The following is an 8,131-nucleotide window of genomic DNA, read 5'->3' as shown; positions in this document are numbered from 1 at the left end:
AGGAGCCCGTTTCTCCCACACAGTAAGCAGGCTGACCAATATCATGCAAGTAGAATCTATACAATTATATCATATCACCGTTTATGTCGATGCATATGCGCGAGCTCAGTCCACCTGAAATCCTCTGTTCTGTCGGGGGAGAGAGACACACAAACAAGCATGGAGGTTTCATCACGCCGAGGGCTTATTGCCGACCTTCCCAAAGTTTCACGGGGCCACGGTTCTGGCCAGTGCCACTAGCTGGGCGCCGATTTGTTCCCGATGATCCGGCCAAGATTTCGGCTGGGGTCCCGACGACGATGCGCCCCCGGTGTCCGGCGAACAGCGTTTTCGGCACCGACGGGTAACAGAGCGCCTGGCGCTTGGATCGGCAGGATCGATGCGGGCCGTGGGCACGGTGGAGACGACAGCGGTGGAGAGAGAGACGGGACGCGCTGGAACGATCAGTATGGATGTATGGACTACTATTCTGTATTAGCAGTCTACAGCGGAGTTAGTTACACCATTGGTTGGCCGTGGCACGTGGCACACTCATACACGGTCCAGCCATATACTAGGTTTTGACCTAGTCTTGTTTCTTACTGTGTGTTAAATAAATCACCATTCACTGGACTTCATCTGAGCTTCCTCATTCATATACTGGCATTCTAACCGATGCCCCCTGATGATAGTCACCAGCCAATCCTAACCAGCCATTCCTAAATCCTATTTAATACTATGTGACATGAAATTACTATCACCCAGGTTGCATAGCATTATAGGCACATTTTTACCAATTAATAATATGACTAAACCCCCTTCCACAAACCCACAATCCCCATGGTGGGTTTGTGGAAGTTGTTTGCACCATGTACTGTCAGATTGGAGAAGCATCCAATCCACGCTGTTGTCAATTTTCTTCTTCTTAGCTAGCTAAATAACTAGCAATTAGCTTGTAGCCTACCTTGCACAAAAAATGAAAGAAACAATAAAATATACACACCACCAACACAGTGCAAAATATGAAACTACAATCAAATTCTAACTATTTTTCTAAATGGCTATTTTTCTCTCTATTTATCTCCTAACGCCTCAACTGACCCGAACAAAAACCGGCGGCCCGGTCCTAGTGCCTGTATTGTGCTGGATGGCTGAACTCGTGTTCTGATTCGGTTAGACACATGTCAACCATCATTAGACTAGTGAGGCTCCGCTTCATGCTTAAAAACATGTCATACTTCATAACTATCCAGTCAATGGCTAATAAAGTAATCCATTGAGTTACATTAGTTGGTGAAGCAGAGAAAATAGTTGCTTCACTGCAGTTCCTCTTAATAACCAGAGGATGGAGCTGTTTTGCACCAAAAAATTGTCAGGCAGGTTTTTGAACCATTGTGGGCTTCACAGAGAACTGTTTGAAATAATATTTTATAATGCAATATGTGCTCTTTTTTTTTTCAGGGAAGCTCTGCTTCACCTGCTGTCTTAGAGAAACCTCCTCGGGTCTATTGGTTGCCATGGCGACAACTGCTTCCAATTCTTCCGGTAGAGTGGTGAAGGCATCCAGTGGTGAAGTGGTAGTGGGTAGCAGCTGGTTTGGGATGGGGCCAAAGCCAATATGGAGAGCGAAAAACACAAAGAAAAGGCTGGTGCTGAAAAAATATGTGAAAAAAAGCTGAAGTCATTGGAGAGTGGCCTCATTGTGTCTCCATCTCTCAGTGAGTATTCTAGTTAAACTGTACTGAACAACAATATGAATGCAGCATGTAAAGTTTTGGTCCCATGTTTCCTGGGTTAAATCCCATTAATTTTCCATAAAAAGCCTATTTTTCTCTAATCTTCTGTCCAAGTTTGTTTACATCCCTGTTACTGAGCATTTCTCCTTTGCCCAGAATTTCTCTCAAATGATTTTCTCATATGTTGCTTTTATATTTTTGTTCAGTTTAGAATAATATATCGTAATACATCTTGGCTAGTATTGTATCGTGACGTAAGATTAAAGGAACAGTTCACCCAAAATGAAAATCCAGCAATTATCTACTCACCCCCATGACACTTTGCATGGGGATCTGTCTTCGGAGTTGAAAAAATAACGGAATATAACCATAAAATGGCTCCATGCAGCTCGTCCAGCATAATCCAAGTCTCCGGAAGCCAACAGATCCCAAAGTGACTTGAAAAGACAGACATTTACACCATTATTTAGCTGAAAGTGTGTCAAAACTGTGTTCACATGTGCGCGTACCCCGGCCTTCGAAACTAGATAGGTAAGACTCTCTCTTTACTGTATTTTTATCATCCTGTAAAGCACTTTGAATTGCCCCAGTGTATGAAATGTGCTATACAAATAAAGCTGCCTTGCCTTGCTTTGCCTCTCATATTAGAAGAAACAAGATAAGTTCAATTAGTGAACAACCATATTAATGTTTGATGTCATGATAATAATGAAAAATGCCATAATATGTGCCATTTTAACTATAAAGGCTGCATGTATTACACTATGCAGAATACATATAGAACAGAGACTTAAAGCTGGGGTAGGCAACTTTTGAGAAAAGAGCAAGGCAGAGGTAGAATTTGAACATACACAGCCTCTCTGCTCCCTCCCTCTGCCCCATAACCCCTCCCACTCGTTCATAACGCCTCCCCCCAAAGGAGCCTCATGCGCGTTCATGAGTTCACCTGTCAACTGAACTGAGCTACTGATCGATGTGTGATTCCCAGGTAAGAAGAAACGCTGGTAATAAAAAACAAACAAACATTGAGCATTTACATGTTACTCTCAGAAATGAGTATAATTGTGCTTGGTAAGCTAAAGACGTTTGATAAATGAAATAATTTCCCTCGTAGGCTGTATATTAGCCAAGTAGGTTAGCAAGCTAACGTTAGCTAGATTACGATAGCATTACCAATATAAACAATGAAACTAGCCGCAACACACTGGAACACAACAATTTCGATATGCAGCCTATAGACAATTTGTTGTGTGGCGCCTGGAGAATCCGTGATAAGTATCCTGATCCACATGGACAATATGTAGGTTTTGTTTACAGTTGGGTGTAATTACAATAATTGCTGTTCTGCAATACTACTATGCAAGATCACTGTACTGCAATTTGGTTTATACAATATAATTTCACTGCAATTAGGATTGCTTTCTTGCTGCATTTGCACATATTATGTACATTTTTTTTGTATTTGTTTCATGTTTGGTTTTACTTGTAATAAATGAGGACATTTATATCTGCCTTTCATTTACAGTCACAGCATAAACCACACACAATACTCCCAACGTGATTTCAGTAAATTTAACTATGCATAAAAGATGACTTTTCAGGAGATGTGGTATAGGATCTAATTTTTAATTCTAAAATAATACTATACAAAACCGAAATTGGATGAATTTGTCATACAAAAAAAAAACAAAAAGAAAAAAATCTCAAACAGTAATATTTACTGTGCCAGGTAATAATGAATAATGAATTTGAGTGTGCAAAGATAGACACAAGGTGTGGCCTCCAAAGCTGGGTCAGTGTTCAGTAGGGTCAGGTAGGACCGGCTGTGCAGACGGCCTCCATCTTGTGCAGGAACAATCTTGTGCGGTGGTGGACCTTGCCCTTTTGAAAGAATATCACAATTACATATCTGACAGCAGCATTTCACTGAGAGGGTTTTGGTCTCTGAAATGTGAACTTACAGTATTCATGGAAACCCCATAACAATCAAAAGCATGACTAAAATTGTTACTGTTAAAAAAATTATAATAATGGTATGACATCAAATAACAGAAAAGTACATATCAGCACAAACATGGGCACTAACACGTAAGCATAGTTTCCAAAGCTATGTAAGACATGAAATGCAGTGGTAGTGCTAGCAAAGCTTAGCCTGCCAGCAAGTTATGCTCACCTGTCAGAGAGTCTCTGAAGGGAAGAGAAGGGAAGCAGGAGGCGCAGCCATGGTCTGCAATCCAGGTTTCCGGGGAGTGGATATTATTAGGCGATCTTTCTCGTAACTGCAAAAAACATGTAGCTCGTCAAAAAAAGCAAACTCTAAAGCATTGTAACGGCAGGTGTTTTACTGTAACCTAAATTGGTTTCCTTGAAATTACAATTGTGCAAAGTGAGCTAGATCTATATCGCTACCTAGACACAGGATGGCGTTAGCATCCCGGCTAATAATCACCTCTGTATGAATGATCGCCGTATCGAAGGGATTATTCATGTGAGTTTCCAGTAACGACTACCATGCAAAATAATATAAAACATCAGGCTGTACTGTTATAAGTGTAACGGCAGGAACCTACAGACAGCAACATTCACCAGCTACCTCTAGCTTCAGGCTGAATGAATGTAGCTCGGAAAGTTATTGGAATCTCAGCAGTTTCCCTCACCGATATCGTTTAGAGACCCACGGCAGCTCAAAAAGGCTCAATGTGTATCCTAACGTTCTGGAACTCCTTTACATACCCACAGTGTAGCTACTCAAACCCACTTCCAACCAATACAGATCGGTTTGTCTTTGCTTTTGCTTCTATGGTGCTAGCTCTGCTAGCTTTGTCTCTACCAGCAGGCTACTACATTGACTAGCTGTTACATAACTAGCACAGCTGCTTACCTATTACAACATACTGTTTACATTATTAAAAATGGAGCACAGTCACTCATAAAGCAAAAACCAATGCTACTGTGCTGATGTACAAACGTGCTACCGGGCTACTTGCTAACTCAAAGCCGTTCCAGCCGTTCTCAGACCGCTTGAATTATAGATAGAGGGAGGTATATTACATAATGATATGACATTTTGGCCAAATAACAGTAAAATAAAGTTGTCTACCCTAGCTTTAAAGGGTAACTTCGATATTTTTCAACCTGGACCCTGGAAGTGCGTTTCATTTCTGTATTGCGTCCTTTCCATAATGTTGTCAGACACTTATAATAACAATCTGAGCCTGTCAGTGGCAAAAACAAGCACTTTTAGTGGACGTACATTGACGGTTCGCATTTGCCCCGTCGGATTACATTGCAGCCCGTTTCGCAGCTGCCGGCTGAAGCGATGTCACTCAATACTGGACCAATTTCAAAAATTGTTGTCCCCATTAGTTACTTAGACACAGGGAGCAACACAGTGATAAAGGGAACAAAAAGGTCATTTATTTTACCTTTGGCTCATTCATTGGGTCCGGGAAGCTTTTGGTGTCAGGGCGGCTAAACTGAGTCAAACAAAAAGCACAATTCTAAGCTCCCCGACTGACCAAAAACAGGAAAGAGGTTGGGGGGGTTTGGTCAGCAGTGTGAGTGTTTCTCTCTCCCTCCTCTATCTCAGGGTCATGACCCCCAGGTTGAGATTATTTTGGGGGGGGCGCGGGATGGTTGTCAAAAAAAAAAAAAAAACAGAAAAAATTGATAAATATTTTTTGATAATGATTTTTTCCATTAACTCTCCCATACAATGATAAAATATATAATGTATAGATAATATATATAATATATAGTCATTATAAAACAGATTTGAGTGAAACACTGGAGGGCACCAAGAAGTCGTCTCCTCCAGCTTGGGTGGCACAATGACAGGTGCTTGGCCAAGCTAGCTAACAACTACTGCAAATAAGTGGCTGAATATGGAGCGGTGGCTTCTCAAAAAAAGTCTGCCAGCTCAAGATGCAGACCAAGAAGAGATGTGTGAACGTGGGCCTTAAAGTACACCATCAACTGAAAAATGTAAGGTTCCGACAGATTCCCTGGCCTCCACCAAGCATCCGAAATATCAGTCTGAGTTTCTGCAGTACAGATTCACGTGCCTAGCCAAAAATGAACTGGAATATCCACAATGTGTACTGTGTTCTGAAGTGCTTGGCCACGAAAGCTTGAAAATGGTGAAATGGAAGAGACATTTGCAAACCAAACACTCATCCCACATTGACAAACCATTAGATTTTTTTCATCGCAAGGAGGGAGAACTGCGGAGCCAGAAGACGGCTGTACGTGAGCATGTTACAATCCCTGCCAGAGCCCTGTTAGCTTCATATGAAGCTTCATATGAAGCTAACAGGGCTTCAGTTGCTCAGTTGCTCAGTCGAAAAAGCCCCATACTATTGCCGAGAGCCTGATCCGCCCAGCAGTGATTGCAATGGTCAAAGCTATGCATGGTGACAAAATAGCTAGCTCGCTTGAGACTATTCCAACGTCTAATGACACAATGGCGAGGTGCATTGGTGACATGGCAAACGACATAAAAGTCCAGCTCATTGACTGACTGAAGAAAAGTGGAAGATTTTCCCTGCAAATTGACAAATCAAAGGATGTATCCAGTGATGCGCAGTTGCTTGTTTTTGCAAGATACAGCTATGAGGGGAAAATGTACGAGGATATGTTGTTTTGACACTCGAGGGAACTTGTACTGGTCGTGACATTTTTAACAAACTGGACAGTAAAATGCACGAGGAGGGGCTAAATTGGGAAAATTGTATCTCTGTGTGTACAGATGGAGCTGGCCCCATGCAGGGGACAAGGAAAGGACTAAAGGCTAAAGTTTTGGAAGGGGCACCGCATGTCAAATTCACGCATTGCATTATTCACAGAGAGGCCCTGGCGAGCAAGAACCTCGAGCCACAACTCCGCGACGTTCTCCAAACAGCCATTAAAGTTGTGAACTTCATCAAATCTCGCCCGGTGAATACCAGACTGTTCACCACTCTGGATCGGAACACAAATCTCACACTCAGGTCAGATGGCTTTCACGGGGGAAAGTATTAACCAGATTATTTGAACTGCGTGAAGAGGTCCGTATCTTCCTAACAGATTGCGGGTCCCCCCTCGCTGACCACCTGACTGACCCCAAGTGGGTTTCTAGCCTTGCGTATCTGGCAGGCATATTTGATAAACTGAACTGTCTAAACGTGTCCCTCCAAGGCCCAAACACCAATGTCCTCATGCTTTCTGACAAGGTTACAGCGTTTACTAGGAAGCTGGAGCGGTGGGCCGCGTGAGTCGAGGAGGGCAGTGTTGAAATGTTCCCCGAGCTCAAGGACTTCATGGACAATTCTGACATAAGCATCCAAACGATGAAAGGAGGTATTGCTACTCACCTCAGAAGCCTGCTTGACCATTTCAATCGGTACTTCCCAAAAGACGACACCCCAGAGAGAAACGACTGGATACCCCAGCCTTTCACCACCTCCACTGTCCAACACCTGTCATCGGAACTTGAGGATGCGCTCTTGGACCTCTCCTCTGACCGCACATTACAGACCGGTTTTGCATCATGCACACTGGAGGAGTTCTGGCTGTCAGTGGCTGCAGAATACCCAGGACTATCGAAGGCTGCCATGGATATACTTATTCCTTTTGGATCTACTTATCTATGTGAGAAGACATTTTCCTCACTGACATTTATCAAGAACAAATACAGATCACGGCTCGTCAGAGTTGAAGATGATCTTCGTGTCGCAGTCTCCAGCATCAAACCAAGAATACAGCTGCTTTGTTCAAAGAAACAGGCCCAGCCATCCCACTAAAACGAATAAGTAAATGCTATCCCTGTTACAAAGGGAAAAAAACTGATAATACAAGCCTATATGCCTTTACAGGTCTAACTGTTAAAAAAAACTAAATAAACAGATTGAGAATCACTATTACAAAAGGGGAAAAATACAAAACGAGATGCATGATAATATGCTACAAGCCTACAACAGGCCTAACTGTTATAAGAACTGTGAATGAACTGGGAATATAAGCCTGCATGGACTGAAACGTATTTGCACTGTGCTTAAAGCCGTTTTGCAGGCCCAACTACCTTAATAATATGAGAATGTACTGGCCCTAGTTTTGACCTATTGCCTTGATTCAGCTTGTAAAGCAGTCGTGTCGCCTCCTTCACAATGAGTTGTGCTGTCGGATCTTGAATAAAAAAGTAAAACTGTAATTAAAGCCAAATTGATTTAGATTTAGTTTGTGTACGTTTGGTAGCTGTCATGTGTGCGTCTGGTAGCTGTCATGTGTGATAGAAACCCCTGGGACAAACAGGGAGCAGAGAAGCAGGGGGTCGCTCAATCTTCCACTGCTATGATGTCTGTGTCCCGTGCGCAGAGAAAATAGGCTAAATACGTGCCGAGCTCCGTGCCATGCGCGCCTGTGTAAGGCAAGGCGCCGAA

Source organism: Centroberyx affinis, unplaced genomic scaffold, assembly GCF_046629955.1.
Source record: "Centroberyx affinis isolate AG114_WGS23_722 - 3 ecotype Tasmania unplaced genomic scaffold, CSIRO-AGI_Caff_v1 ptg003111l_1, whole genome shotgun sequence".
NCBI lineage: Eukaryota > Metazoa > Chordata > Actinopteri > Beryciformes > Berycidae > Centroberyx > Centroberyx affinis.
The sequence above is the reverse complement of the archived record's forward strand: the minus strand, read 5'-3'. Positions refer to the sequence as shown.